General features: G+C 33.0%; 1 protein-coding gene across 8 annotated transcripts in view; it reads left to right on the top strand.

Moving 5' to 3' along the window:
- The window catches only part of MIPOL1 (mirror-image polydactyly 1), a 503,449-nt gene that overhangs the window by 153,542 nt on the left and 333,393 nt on the right, over window positions 1-16,514 (top strand). Inside the window, exon 2 of one of the 8 annotated variants that reach the window (XM_077126911.1) lies at window positions 1,831-2,049. The exons of 5 other annotated variants lie outside the window; for them this stretch is intronic. The gene's annotated coding sequence lies outside the window, so the exon portion shown is untranslated. Of the gene's footprint in view, window positions 1-1,830; window positions 2,050-10,396; window positions 10,491-15,379; window positions 15,827-16,514 lie in introns of those variants that run through there. 2 more of the 8 variants (XM_077126914.1, XM_077126916.1) reach the window with 2 other exon arrangements.

Here is a 16,514-nt window from a genome sequence, read left to right as displayed (position 1 = left end):
TTCCAAAATTGTTCCTTCTTAAAGGGCTAGTAAGCAGGTCCACTTTGAATAGGTGGAGACACACCTTCATGGAAACCATCTAATTTTAAGTTACCACCCACAATTGGGTATGTCACATCTTCATGGATAATCAAAAAGCTCTCATGCAGGAATATTGAATGAAGATTAAAAGACATGGCTTTTCTGGGGTAAATAAGCACAAATTCAAGCCAGCACATTCCACCCTTTGGACCCCTAAAAGACATGTTCTTTCCAAATGAAAATACATTAATTCCATAACAATATCAGAAAGTCTTAAACCATTTCAGTAACAATACAAATGCAGTACAAAGTCAGAAACAGTGCACAATCTCATCAAAGTTAGTTGCAGGCATGGTCTGTCCTAAGGCAAAATTCTCCTTTAGCTCTGGACCTGTGAAACTCAGAAGGAATTATTTATTGCCCACATACAAAGGAGGGACAGTCATAGAATAAATACCCCCATTTCCATAGAGAGAAGTTGGAAGGAACACAGGGGTTATTGGGCCCAAGCAGTCTTGAAAACCTACAGGTCAAACTCCATTAGATTTCAAACTCTGAGAATTATTTATCTTCGGGGTTTTAGAACGTGGCAATTTCACCCTTTCCAAGGCCCTATGCAGCAGCCCGCCTCTCTCCAAATGCAACCTTGGGGGACATTGGGAGGACCATCTTTTTCTCGCCTCCACCCTTTCCAAGCAACAGTGCCGCACCTAGGCTCTCTGCCTTCTCCAGGGCACATGCTCAGCCCCTTCATTTGGTGGCCATCAGGCTTTCCCCAGTGCCCAAGCAATGTGCTCCACCCTCTCCAAGGCCTGAGACGGCACAGCTGTTGCACTACAGTGAAGTGGAAGGCCCACCCTCTGCCTTCTGGGCAGGCTCACCCTGTCCAAGTGCTTGGGTGGGTCTCTGCTCTCCTGACCCATGGTTTCTTGACTTTAGACCTTAGATTCCATAGTTTTGCCTCTGAAGTTATTTTACGTTTACTTTGTCCCTTTTCTGAGACCTTTAGTCCAGACTGGCAGCAGTTGCATTTATACAGATCTCACTGCACTCTTGTTGGCTTTCTGTGCAGTAGGCTCTGATCATGCCCATCAGACAGGAGGAGTGTCCACAAGTCCTTTCTGGATAGCTTCATCTCCAATCCTGGCTTTTTCTGAAATGGCTGACAGGTCCACATTTGGTTAAATCTTCATGTGGGGCACTATTCTCTGGGGCCACCTTCCTAGAAGCCCAGATTTTTCAAGATCATAAATTTCTGGTTTCTTTGTACCCAAGAGTTCAGTTCTCAGCTTATTTCTTTCCTGATGCATTGCACTGTTAGCTTCAAGGAGAAGCCAGGCTGCACTTTGCACATTTAGTTTAGAAGGCATTTTCCTTCTTCATCTCTAAAGGTCACTGGCTGCATGGGCTCTCCTCCTTTTTGTACTGGAACCACATAATTTATTCTGTGTTTCATAGGTCCACAGCCAGCAGAGAATTTTGTCTTAGAATAGACCATGCCTGTAACTGATTATATTGAGACTTTGTACTCTTTTTGACTTTGTGTTGTATTAGTATTTACTGAAATGATTTAGAGCTTTCGTGATATTGTGATGGAATGAATGTATTTTGTATATGGAAATAACTTGTCTTTTGGTGTTCTAGGAGGGTGGAATGTGCTAGTATGAAACCGTCATGTACCACAGAAAAGCCTTGTTTTCCTAAGCCATTCTTGTGGGTGTAGACCAACTGCAGGTGGGGCCTTTTGATTAGATTGTTTCCATGGAGTTACGACCCACCCAATTCAAGGTGAGTCTTAATCCTTTACAGGAATCCTTAAGGTGAGGACTGAGAGCTGAGAGCTCAGAGATGTTTGAAGATGGAGAAAGAAAACACCCTCTGAGAAGCGAAGAGAGAAAGAAATGCCCAGAGACATTTTGGAGATAACCATTGAAAGCTAGAAGCCGAGGGAAGGACCAGCAGACATTGTCATTTACCTTCCTGTGTGACACAGGAACTCCAAACGCCATCAGCCTTTCGTCAGTGAAGGTATCTTCTTGTTGATGCCTTAATTTGGACATTTTTATGACCTTAGAACTGTAAATTTGTAAACTAATACATCCCATTTGTAAAAGCCAGTCCATTTCTGCTGTGTTGCATTCTGGCAGCTTTAGCAAACCAAAACACTTTGCTTAATTTATTTAATACTTTGGAATTCTATGCAGTTGTACTATTACTTATTTTTTAGGTAACATTTTAAATTCAGTTGATTTGCTGTTTTAAGGTTGTAGTTGAAATGTATTTTCTGAAACAGATTTCTTATGAATACTTACTTATACATCCTAATAAACTATAAAGTATGGTAAAAAAGGTAATTTGATATTTACTTATAATTTATAGTTAAATTATTTCATAACTTCTTCTTAAGAAAACAAAAAAAGTAAAACATTTCTTTCTTAAGAAAATTTCTGAATATGGTTTGGCTTCCTTTCCTCCTTATTGTAGTTTTATTCTACATGAATTAACTATGGGATATTTATTTTAGGATCAGACTCTTACATCATTTTCATGAAAAAATTTATTAAGAAGGACTCTAAAAAATTACATAAGCTTTGTAATGTCTCAGAAAAATGTATGGTGAAGGCTGTGACTAGTGATGTTGAATAGGAAATTAGAGGTATAAGGTTAATATTTACTGTTTTCAAAGGTTCTGTTACTAATAATTGTGTTCTGTAAGCTAGGAGTTTTCTTTAATATCACAATGTCAAAAGTGAAATACTTCCCTGGCCATTAGAGAAATGCAAATCAAAACCACAATGAGATATCATCTCACACCCACCAGAATGGCCATTATCAACAAAACAGAAAATGACAAGTGCTGGAGAGGATGCGGAGAAAGAGGCACACTTATCCACTGTTGGTGGGAATTTCAAATGGTGCAACCACTGTGGAAGGCAGTTTGGCGGTTCCTCAAAAAACTGAATATAGAATTGCCATACGACCCAGCAATACCATTGCTAGGTATCTACTCAGAGGACTTAAGGGCAAAGACACAAACGGACATTTGCACACCAATGTTTATAGCAGCATTATTTACAATTGCAAAGAGATGGAAACAGCCAAAATGTCCATCAACAAGACGAGTGGCTAAACAAACTGTGGTATATACATACGATGGAATATTATGCAGCTTTAAGACAGAATAAACTTATGAAGCATGTAATAACATGGATGGACCTAGAGAACATTATGCTGAGTGATACTAGCCAAAAACTAAAGGACAAATACTGTATGGTCCCACTGATGTGAACCGACATTAGAGAATAAACTTGGAATATGTCATTGGTAACAGAGACCATCAGGAGTTAGAAATAGGGTAAGATAATGGGTAATTGGAGCTCAAGGGATGCAGACTGTGCAACAGGACTAGATATAAAAACTCAAAAATGGACAGCACAATACTACCTAATTGTAATGTAATTATGTTAAAACACTGAATGAAGCTGCATCTGAGCTATAGTTTTTTTTCTTTTGTTTGTTCTGTTTTTTTATATACTTTTTGTATTTTTTATTTTTATTTTTTCTCTATATTATCATTTTATTTCTTTTTCTGTTGTCTTGCTATTTCTTTTTCTAAATTGATGCAAATGTACTAAGAAATGATGATCATACATCTATGTGATGATATTAAGAATTACTGATTGCATATGTAGAATGGAATGATTTCTAAATGTTGTGTCAGTTAATTTTTTTTTTTTAATTAATAAAAAAAAAAAAGGTGAAATACTTAATTTGCAGGTTAGTGCCATTCCATGGGGATTAGCTAAGTATAGTATTGATTATAAAATTGTAACTGTTCAAAAGTTGAAGTATAATCTATTAGTTTTTATTTATTTTACTTGGGTATTTTGTCTCTGTTAATGTCTCCCTTTTTTAGTACTTGTTATTAGATTGTATAAAGAATTACTAAATAGCTTTTGTTCAGGTTGAGAAAATCCATTAGTAATCGTGTGGTGTTTGATGAACAAATAAAGAACTTTTACTTTATTTTAGAAAGCCATTTTGTGATAGCCATTGTTTTATTTGATTTCAAGTGACCACTCATTCCAGTTGTCATTATAGATCAATGTAGCTTGCTCTCATACTTTCTTACCTTGGTTTTGTCAAGAACTTCAGTTGGTTATGTGGAAGTGTAAGCCTTTGTGTAAAGGAGTGTGTCATTGCATCAGAACTTGGCACCCACATGGATCTTAAGAAAACAGGCTGTTTGTTCCCTGGAGAAACTGTTCTATAAGCGAACTTTGTTTTTATATTCTGTACCCATGCTAGATTAAGTGATTTAGTTTAGTTTGGCCTACGGCAAAACGTTTCAGGATATTTTAGTAAATCCTCGTATCTTATTGTTAGCTCTCTAAAAGTAATGCTAGTTTAGAGTTTGCATTCTTTGTCAGTAGGCTATGCAGTGCTATACCCAGTCTCTAAATGTCATTTGCAACTGGCAATGAAGACTATTGTAATATTCAAAATGCATTGTTTTGCCCTCCAAATCTTGAAAATGTGAAAGCCGTATATTTCAAACACCAAATATTTATTTCTTCCTAATTTAATGTCCTTATTCAAGCATGACTTTCAATGACGGGAAATAAAGGGTTTTTTGGTTAGAATATTTCTTTATATTTTTAAAGTAATAATATAGGAATCATCTATGGCAAGCATCCCATAGTCATAATATAGAGCAATTTATTTTTATTACAGATTTTTTAAACATAAGTTTCGGAACTCTGACTATTGTAAATAGTCTTTAATTGAACAAACCAATATGGTTGTTTTGAGAAGTATTTGCTTAATTCTCAGGAGACTCTTTCATACATTTAAAATTTTTCTATTCCAAAAACTTGCGCTTCTCCAATTTAATAACTTATTCAGTATTTCAGCGTTGTTTTTAATATTTCTGCCATATTTTGGTTTATTTTATACTTTTCACTGTACTTAAACAAACCAGCCAAGCAAGCATACAATCAACCAACCATACCAAAGTATACTTATAAAAGGTTAATTAGGCAATAATAATTTTTTCATAATTTCAAAGGAGTCATAAAGATTACTTCCTTTGTATTTGTTTTTGAATCACACAAGGGTCATGTGGCTTCCTTCACAGTTTCCTGTTAAATTCTAAGTTAATTAATAAACATTTAATAAAATTATAGACAGATAAAATACGAACGTTTCTTTCCTTCATTTTCTCAACTTCCCCATCCCAACTCTTACAACCTTTCCTCAAAGTAATCAGTATGTCCTTCTAGAAAAAATACTGTGCTTATTCAAGCATGCATGTATATATAAGTAATTTTATCTTTAAAAATAATTTGTCCATGCTCTCTACCAATAGTTTTAGTTAAAGATAAATTTTGGATAGGGAATTTGTTTGTCTTATTCACCATTTTATGTTTGACCCTTGGAACAGTGTCCTCATATAAGTATATAGGTACTTAGCAAATGTTTAGTGAAAGAATCTTTCCACATATTGTACATATAGATTTCTGGCATTTGTGGTACAAACCGTGTGGATTTTCTATGTGGTTGTACCACAGTTTATTTTCCAGTTCTCTATTGATGGAAATTTATGTTATTTCTGGTTCTCTGCTGATCATCAATTCATCTTTCCCATCCATTCATCAAATGTATACTGAGTAACTATTGTATGCTAGAGACTCATCTAGGAATACAGAGATGAAGGAGAAAATCAGAGTCCCTGCTTGCATTTAACTTACATATATAGTGTTGGTTGAAATATATCAAAATCAAATGAAACATAAAGAAATCAGTTTCATGTAGAAAGCAGAATAGGGTAATATGATCAGAGAAAAGTTTCTAGTTGAGTTAGGATGGCTGGGCAAAAGTTTTTAAGAAAGGATTCTTTGAGCAAGGCCTGAAGTGGTTAAGAGATGTAGAAAAGAGAATTCTAGGTAGAAAGAATAGGAAATATAAAAGCTCTGAGGCAAGAATAAGCTTGGTGTGTTTGAGGAACATGAAGTCTAGTGTGATTGGAGTGTGACTGATATATGCTCTTACAAATAAATACTTCAGTGGATATCATTGTACATGACAATATGTTTTGCATATTTTTGTAAATATTTTTAGTAGTGGAACTGAGGGGTCAAGCAGTATATGTATTCTTAATTATGTAGGACCACTTTTATCCTTTATCATTTCTCTCTAACCACCATACACTCCTCTTGCTTTCCCTGGCTTGAAGGAACTTGAGTTGTCTGGAGCTTGGTAGAGAGTGAACAGTGGATCAAAGAAATTCTTTTTGGAAGAGAATGTGCAAGGGGCTGTGAATGTTTGGAAGGGTTTTAAATAATAAGGTGAAAATACATCAGTAGTACATATACTTATATATATTGTGATATGGAGTAAAGTATTTGATTCTTAAAAATACAATGCTCTCCTTTGGCCATTCAGAAAATTATCAGCATTTCTTAATCTAGGAAATACAAAATTTAGAGGTGTTTAAAGAGTAATAGTATAAGTGATTCCTAGTTTCACATGACTGGATCTAATTTATACAAACTTATGATTAAACTAAACAGTTGTGAAAAAAATTCCATTAACTAAAGTTAGCCCAGAAAGCTTTGCCAGAGTGTGGCTTTTGTGGAGGAAGGTGAGAAGAGCATCTCCTATTTAAAACAAGTTTTTAAAATTTTTGGATGGTGTCACACTGGGGAATGAATTTTCATTTGTAAATGCCTCCTTATCAAAGAAACATTATTTATTTTTAAAGGAGAAATATCAGAATTTCTTAGGCATTTTAGAAATTTTAGACTGATCAAAGAACAAATTTTATTTCGTGAAGTATTTTAATGCTAAATAAACAGAGAGTCAAGTTACATTTTAGAGCAGAATTGTTTGCTTAAATTTTTTTCAATCTGCGTTTTTTGATGGGGTAAATGTAAGAAATTTTGGTACTTATGTTGAGATCCCCATGTATCTAGAGAGAGAAGTGTACACAGTTTGCTTAATTATTATTTTTCCTTCTACTTAATGAGAATCACTTCCTTTGAGAATTAAAAGTAATAGGAATGAGTTTAGGAGTATGTGTTAGAAAAGAATTTAATCTAATGATGGTAATATGGTCTATTCTGTTAGTTATATTAGAGTTTCCCCCCTTTTTTTTCTTTTTTTCACATGGTCAGTTTGTCCCAGAACAGCTTATAAACAAATAAATGGTAATTGGAAATTGATTTTAATTTGCTTCTAGAACCTGGTGTATATTAGTAATATTGAAGGAATTAACTTATATTTTGTCTGTGATATAATAAGTTAGCATTTCGATTAAGAAACCTAATTTATCTGATTGTGTACTACAAAAATAATTTCACTAGTTTTAATGTGAATATGTAATTTTAGGTTGAAAATATCTCTTTACAGAAAGTATAAATTAATATTTTATTGGTTTTAATCCTTTGTCCTAAAGAGGATAGGAATAGAATATGTTGCATGTTTACAGAAATCTTGGATTTCTATTACAGTATGTGGATATATGTATTAATTGTTTAAATCATTAGAACATCTAATTTTTGTCTAAGAATATGCAGATGTTCCATTAAGTCTCTCTCTCTTTTTTTAAGATTTTTCTAGTTTAATGTCTGAATCCAAATTCATAAAGAGTTGGAAAAATGAGATGTCTGAGCTATAGGATTCACAGGGATTTCATATGAAGCCTATTTAATCAGGATAACACTGTTATTAATATTCATAATGTCAGTTGGAACACAAATGACAGACTATGGGGCCTAAAAATTTTACTTGGTGAATTTATTAAAAGTAGCTTAAAAAATTAATGGAATTTAAGTAAAGTTGGTGACTATGAAAAAATGTTAGCAGAAAAAATCTCTATTAGAACTTTCTTTAAGATCATTTTGCATTTACATCTTGGCAGATTTCATTGGCACTTAAAGAAGAAAGATGGATGAATGGTCATTTAAGAGGATTTAAACACATTGGCACATTAATTTTTACATGAATAATAAGTACTTTCCAAAAGCAATTAACTTACAGTGTACAAGATATGAATTGAAAAATAAGACTGTGACATCAAAGGGCAAAGCAAATGTGCCATACATTTTAAACTTACTGGCAGGACTTTTTAATTTTTTGACTTATTTTATTTTTATAGCTTGCCCAAGATGTGACTTAGAATATGGTTATTTTAAAGCGTTTGAAAGCAAATTAGAAGGGCATTAATTTAAGGCTTCATCCTACCCCCCACCCCCATATTGGTAGTGTTAAACATTATCCTCTCCAAATACCATTTGCATTTATTGAAAAATTGAGCATTTTTTATACTATTAGCAGTAATTTATTACAGAAGGTGTTCAATTCTGCAAAAAGGCAAAGGAAGGATGCTGTATTGCAACAAATACATTCATTTATACCAGACTTATTGATTATACTTATAGCACAATATAAAAGTGTAATAAATATTCTTCTAAAAGTTTAGTGTCAAAAGTTTACTTGAGAACCATCTGAATAGTATTCAAGTAAATTCATACTGAATTTAGACTAAGAAAGTAAAAAGATAGAAATGCTTAAATAAAACTGGGATGTATTTTATTTTGTATTATACCTGCTCTTCTTAACCTTTTAAAACATGGTTCTAATGACAAAAGGTTTTATCTTATTATTGAGGCTCATTGAAAACAATTAACTTTAGACCATTATGTAAAGTCATGATAATACTAAGTATTCTGCGTAGCAGTTTTCAGATGTTATTTTTCTGTGGAAAATTTATTATTTATAAAAGCCTAGTTTAGCTGTTATCTGTAACAATTTAGTTAAGGCTTACCTATGAGAAAACATAAGTGTTGGCCTGGGAGTACAAATGGATACTAGAAGTTCACTTGTAGTCTGTCTTCCAGCGTTATATGTGAATAAAGTAGTTTTCATTAGAAGGTATAAGAATTGCCTGGTGTGTGTTGGGACTATATCCCGAGCTTTATTGGGAAAACCATTAATTATTGGCGTATCTATAAATTATATTATGGCTTATATTGTGAAATTATCTGATACATTGATTATTGATACATTGGTTATTATTTTTGTAGTTAGCTTTTTTTGGGCTCTGAGATACTCATTAATATGCCCAGGAGAGGGCAGCATTTTACTGTGTCAGGCTCAAAAGAATTTGTCCTGCTTAGACTGTCAATGTTTCTTGTAATTACTCCCAGTATATTTGTTGCTTGCTTATGAATTAACTTGCATTTATGGAACTAAATCATTCCAATCATTTAATTACACCTGAGGAGCTGAACTATAATTGCTTGCTTCCAACTAGGATCTGATATGGCTTGAGCAGTATTAATTTTGTGTTTACTTTTCTGAGTGCTAAAAGCATTAAAATGATTGTGCAGTGGGATTACATTTTACTAATTGCTGGCATTCATTAGCTGGGTAAATGATGAGGAAGAGTGACTGTATATTGCAGAGGGATAAAATTATGGTTTTAAATGGTATATTATTAGGCACATTAAGGCCTGTAAGACATGTTTTAAAATACTCCAGAGGTTATTAAAGACTGTATTTTCCACATGTCTTCCTATATGAATCTCTTATTAAAAGACTGCAATTATTATTAACCTTTTTGGGCAATATGTAGGGAAATGGTTTCATTGACTGGAACATATTTCTTTGATATTAATAACTTCCTATATTTTCAACTAATCCAAAAGTAAATGAGGAACTTAGAAAAAGATTGCCAATTGCATATCAACATATTTAGATAGAATTGGAAAAGGAGAAGCTTACTACAGCTTTATTTGAGGACTTTTTAAAAAACGTAAGGTTCTAGTTATGAGGGAAATCTAACTTTATTCTCCTAAAAAACATGCAACAGGATATTTGTATAACTTTTCATGTTTACTGTGAAAACAAATACAAGAGAAAAATGCCATTAATTCCACAAGTTAATGATGGTCTTTATTTTCTTCTAATTAGAATGGTATTGTTAAATTACTTTTGTTTTATATGAAAGTATACAATCCAATAAATTTAAAGTTTTTGGTATAAAATTTATGACAAATACGGTGAAAATTTTACTTTTCTTAAATATTGAAGTTATAGTTGGAAAGACAAATTAAATGGTCCTGTGCCTGAAGAAGTAAGGATGTTTAGAAGCTTAAACTGAATTGTACTTACTAAAATATGTGTGAATTAAGGACCTCTTTTTGTAGAAAAAGATTCAGTTTCAGTTGTTCAAATACACAGTTCATTGTCCCATTATAAATGTTTTAGAAAACCATTTGTCTTGTAAATTCCCTGTTAAACAAAGGTAAGATTTAGGTGTATTCTGATATATTTTTTAAAGTTTATTTATCCTGAGTTGGCTTTATTTTAGCTTCAAATCTTGGTGCAAAATCCAGAGACATTGCCAGAGCAAACAAGAACAGAAGTACAGATGGAGGAATGGTCAAAAGTTAAGGACTTTTAAGGTATTAAGACCAAACCCAATGTGTTGTGCTAGTTCAACGCACTGAATGATGTTTGTTCTAACTAGTATATTATACAGAGGTACGCAGACACACAAAGAAAGAGACATACACAAAGAGATCTACATACTGCAAAAGAGACAGCTAGAAAAAGGTGGGTAGAGAAGGAGACATGCATATGCAGAGAAAGAGACAAACACAATGAGACACTGAGAGAGAAGCAGGAAAAAAGACAAGCAGAGAGAAAGAAACATACATAAAAAGAAACAGCGAGGAGACTGAGAATGATAGGCAGAGAGATACACACACAGAAGGCACACTTAGGGAAAGAAAGAAATACAGAAACACAGGGAGGGAAACATTCAAAGAGGGAGATACTCAGACACAGGCAGGCGCATATTCATGTTATAGAGAATAACATGCACATATTCAGAGAGACACACAACAGTGACAGAAAAAGAGATCTTAGAGCAAGAGGGACAGTAAGAGACATAGACTGAAGGAGAGATACAGAAAGAGACAGAATAAAAAGAGATAGAGAGATAGAGACACAACAATACTCGCATATTCACAGTCATATGCAGGGAAAGATATATAGAGAGAGACACAGAGACAAGAGACACACAGTGAAAGAGACATATATATATATAGACAGATGATAGAAAGCCCCCCAGCCCCCCACAAGTGAGCAAGACAGAAACAAAAAGACACCAGAGAAAGAGACATATATAGAAAGACAAACATACAGATAAGATACATAGAGTGAAGAGGGAGAGAAACAGAAGATAATGAGAGAGACATATGGATGTATATGTAGATACAGAGTTTTAAAAGAGAGACAGAGAGACACATATTTAAACTTACAAAGAAATATGCAGATACAGAGAGACGCACAGACATAGAGGGGCACATTCAGAAACACGTATACAGACAGATGTATACTGAGAGAGATACAGAGACATTCGTAAAGATATGCGCAGAGACAGAGACACACAGACAGAGACAGAGAACCATGCAGTTGGAAACTGAGACTTGCAGATGGAAACTGAGAGAGAGAACACTCAGAGACAGACATGTAGACAGAGAAGCACAGAGGGAAAAAGATACACACACATATGCATAAGCAGAGTGACACATCTGATAGAGAACAGTTAGTGACAGAAACAATTTGAAAAACATTCTGAAAGACAGAGACAGAGAGGTGGCCTGAAAAAGATATAGAGGATAGAGAGACATGCAGACAGAGTCTGCATGTGTGCACACATGTGCATGAGAGAAAGATTTTAAAAGATGCTTGTGTTTTTTTTTGAGGACTGTTACTGTAAAATATAACTTTGGAATCCTTGGGAAAAGAATCATTCTGAATATATTATATATAGTGGTAGGCTTAAACCCCTATGTTTATCTTTTTTGTTGCCTTTAAATTTTATTATTTTAAAAATAGGATTCTTACTAAAACATATATACTTCCCTCACTTTTTTGGTTCTTCCTCCCCTAAAGTTTCCTTGTTTCACATGTATAAACTACATTACTACCTTTTCTAGAAGGCTTAAGGTATTTTGGGGGACTGTTCTACAATCATTGTATTAAATAAGTTATAACTGCATATTCTTTTTAGGTATAGTGGGATACTGTGCTTTTTTAGGTAAAAAGGGTACCTTTTTCTGATTTCTGCTTTTGTGTGTGTGTGTGTGTGTGTGTGTGTGCGCGCGCATGGTCCGGGAATTGAACCCAGGTCTCCTGCATGAAAGGCGATTATTCTGCCATTGAACCACTGTACTTGTTTTTGATTTTCATATTGTTTTAGAATTTCTTGCTGTCTGTGTCTACCATTAATAGCCTTTCTCTTATATGTGACTTTGGGTTTTCTGTGAGTTTAGAATCCAGGTAACTGATTGAATTATGTATAAAGCAATAGTAAATAAAACTTGAATAAGGTAGTTGAGGATATTACAAAGTTAATAATTTTGATGCATGGGCTTTGTGATACTTAGTTCTGGTCCAGTTTTTTTTTTTTTTTTTAACATGGGCAGGCACCGGGAATCGAACCCGGGTCCTCTGGCATGGCAGGCAAGCATTCTTGCCTGCTGAGCCACTGTGGCCTGCCCAGCTTTTTTTAATAACAAGTCTACAATGAAGATGTATTCATGTGAAACTGGGAACTAATTTGTTGTAACTTTTTAATTCATTTATTTAATTAAGCAAGCAAACATTTCTCTTTCTTGAAAGCACTCAAAACATTTTATTCATTTATGTATTGAAATAAGAAAAGAGGGAGTAAATAATGATGGTCCTATTGCTTATGGTCTCTATTCACAGACCACGTTGCCATGAAAGTCGTATGGTCCAACTTAGAGACCAAAGGATCTTTAGGGATCCAAAGAGACCATTTTTAATAAGAACTAGAGGCTGTGGAGGAAATATTCCTCATAAATATGGAATAACCATTAGAGGTGTTAAGGAAGAAAGATAATGAAACTCTAGGACACTTATGGAAAGGAAGGTTTTTAGGGTTGAAGATATAGATACATAGATAGTTTGCAGAAGGCACAGATCACTAACAGAGGTGGTTAAAACATCATTACGAAAATATGGATTCTACATGTATTATTATGGAAAGTAGGTATAAGGCATTCCTTTATATAAAGGAGTGTTAATGAAACATTATTAAGAAATAAAATTGAACAGGTGAATATGAGATCTTTTTGAGTTTTGTGATATTTGATAGGTTGACACAGTTAAATTTCACATGGTCATCTACTTGATTGATAGCAAGCCTCATGGAATTTATCTTAAAATACAAATTACCTCAAGGCTCTGTCTTACGCTAATGTTGGTCTGCTCTGGTAAATAGTTTAATATTATTTTACTTATTTTTTTTAAGAAACTGAGCTCATTAAAAACTTGTATAACACAAATACACCTTTGATTTGTCTTACAAATTTCATTATAAGGAGGTTCAAATGACCATTCTTTTCTTAGCTTTACTGTGGAAACTGCTGAAATATTTTAAGTCAAAGAGCTGATGAGATATATAATGTTAACAGATATAGTCATTTACATTTTTCTTTGTTTTTGACATTATAGACAATTTGGAAAATGTAAAGTTGAGGTTGATAGGTGGGATGAGTGAAGACATCTTCAAAATATGTTTAAGTTGCTTTAAGAAGTTAAAAAACTCTAAATAACTGCGAAGTTTAAGTTAATGAAAGCAACATGTGAATAAATAAACGTGTTGTTAAATGAAAATTGGTAACAAATTGTAACTTCTTAAGTAAGTGATGTTTGCCCTTTTTCTGGAAACTCTCTGGTTAGGGTTCTTTTTATTACTGCTATCATAGGAAGAAAATGGAAGGTCATAATTTAAGGAGTTTATAGTAACCTAGAGTTAACCCTTAGAAAGATAATGATTTGCAGTGCGATTAGCTGTTTAACCCTTTGTATCATTTACTTTCCTATGTAAGAAAAAGGGCACAGATACCAGAAATCTCTTATGACTAATTACTTGAAATAGTATTACTAATTTTCTCAGTATTTCTTATATTAAATCTTAGTGGTTTTTCTTTATTAACAGTAATATCTAATCATTTTGTAGTGGACAGCAGTCCAGTGGAAGTAGTTTATATGTTTATGGATAAATGTGTCTGCAGTACGTGTCCCTTCTTAAAATAATGTAGGTAAAAATGAGATCCAGACCAGTTACATTTAGAAAATTGGGACTTATTTAAATTTAGAACCTTTAGGGGTCAGTGTTCTCTAAGAAAGGTTAAAAAAGGTTACTGTGCCTACAAAAATTAAATAAGTTTGCTATATTTTAAATATTTATTACCAATTGAAGATAAGAAATGGCAAGAATCATATAATTTGATGATGGTTTAGATTAAAACCTCAGGTTTTGAATTGCTTCAGTATTTTTTGGTTTATTATTTCAGGAAATCACGTGTACTTTGAGTTTCACACATAGAATAATTTCATTTATGTATTTATATTTAGATATCTGTCACATTTTTTAAACTAGTTTTCTTTTAAGATTAAAAGATAAGCATGATTCTAAATCAGAAATCATTGTATTCATCTGAAACTTGAAAAGACTTAAGGAAAAACCACCTTTCTATGTTAATATAATCCTTACAGTTTGTTAAGGCTAGCAAATGCTTTTAAAAATCTAATTTTGTTGAATTTAAGTAAAATACATCTGTGCTATACTCTTTATTTTACAGTTTGGCAATTATTTTTGTAGACTTGATTCTAACAGTTTTTATACAGGACATAATAAATAACTAGGATTAAAATCTAATGGAAGGGCATTTAAAAGTGGTTTGTTATTTTCTTATTAAGTTAAAATTACTAATTGTTTTTGCTTGTCATTTTTGAACCTGTGCACCACCATCAAGCTACTACTGATTTTCATTCATCTTTCTCTCCATTGACAAAGTACAAATTTTTTTTTAAGGTTACCTTTTGTCCATAATTATTCTGTAACAGAATTGTATCCACAACTAATTCATTATTTGTGAATATTTCATATAGGCATCTGTAGAAATACTATAGAAAAGTATTTATGATTCTTTTAAGTATCTTTGATCATTATGACTAAAATATGATTGTAGAATCTCATATTTTAATAAACAGTTTTATGTTCAGTGCGGAGAGGAAGGAAATGGCATATTGCTTAAAATGAATATCTATTTTGGCTCAAGGAAGCTGTCAGAAAAAAAATTATTCCTTAGGTATAATGATTCCATACTCCTTGAAAGTTTTGGAAATATCCAGATAGCTAATCGTGTCTGCGTTTAATTTCAAGATTTTTAAAATTGTATTTGATAATTGTCTTTCTAATAAGTAATGGTACATTTTCTCTAAATAGGTATTTAATGTTTGTTTGGTTTCTTTCAGCTTATTGCAGAAGATAAACCACTAAAAAAACAATGCATTTAATAGTTGCAGTAAAGTGATATAGTAGAAAGAATGGATGTTTTGGAGCTAGAAAAGACTGGGTTCTAGTTCTTAATATTCTACATACTACCTACCTGGTCTTGGGTACAAGTCTCTTAACTATTATAAACTTAATTTTCTTGTGTATGAAGTAAGGAGATAATTCCTTTAGGGCTGTTGTGAAATAATAGAGATCGCATATGTAAAGGTCCTAGTGCAATGCCTGAAACAGGAAATGAGTTTATTTAAAATGCATTTTATATACCAGAGCAATTATTTTCACTAATTTGTGTAGTGATAGTGGTTTTAACAGATCCCACCCCTGCCCCTCAAAAAAGATTATTATATTTTACAGACCCTAAATAAATGGTGGTGTCATTATTACTGCATCCAGCTATATAAGGTAGGTCTATTAAAAAAATTTCAAAGTATTAAAAAGCATAAGTAACAGTATTTGAAAGTTACTGTTGGTTTCATAAGTGGTCTATTCTTTTAAGTATAATTTTCAGAATATCATAGAAATCTGATTTTTCAAAGTGGTTTAGCTTGTATGAAGTATATTTGATAGGATGTAACAGAATCGATTATATTCATTTAGATTATAAATCTAATTTTGTCTGTATTCAAATTCCAATTGCAATAAAATCTTTCAATGAATGGCATTGCAAAATATTTTGTGTCCTTTTTAGGAGCAAGTTTGTTTATAGAAGAGCTTAAAAAGAACATGGCTGAGGTTTGATTAAATTTACTGTTTATCTGGGAATGAGAAAGCCCTCTTGATCAAAAAGGAAAAGAGAAATGAAACAAAATAAAGTTTCAGTGGCTGAGAGATTTCAAATAGTGCTGAGAGGTCAATCTGGGAGTTATTCTTATGCAGTATGTAGATATCCCTTTTCAGTTTTTGATATTTTGGAGTAGCTAGAGGGAAATACCTGAAACTATTGAACTGTAATCCAATAGCCTCGATTCTTGAAGATGATTGAATAGCTATAGAGCTTTTAAGGTGTGACCCTGTGATTATGAAAACCTTGTGACTAACATTCCATTTATCTAGTGTATGGACAGATGAGTAAGAAAACAAAAGACAAAAA

This window comes from Tamandua tetradactyla, chromosome 14 (assembly GCF_023851605.1).
Source record: "Tamandua tetradactyla isolate mTamTet1 chromosome 14, mTamTet1.pri, whole genome shotgun sequence".
In the NCBI taxonomy this organism is placed as follows: domain Eukaryota; kingdom Metazoa; phylum Chordata; class Mammalia; order Pilosa; family Myrmecophagidae; genus Tamandua; species Tamandua tetradactyla.
The sequence above is the reverse complement of the archived record's forward strand: the minus strand, read 5'-3'. Positions and strand labels throughout refer to the sequence as shown.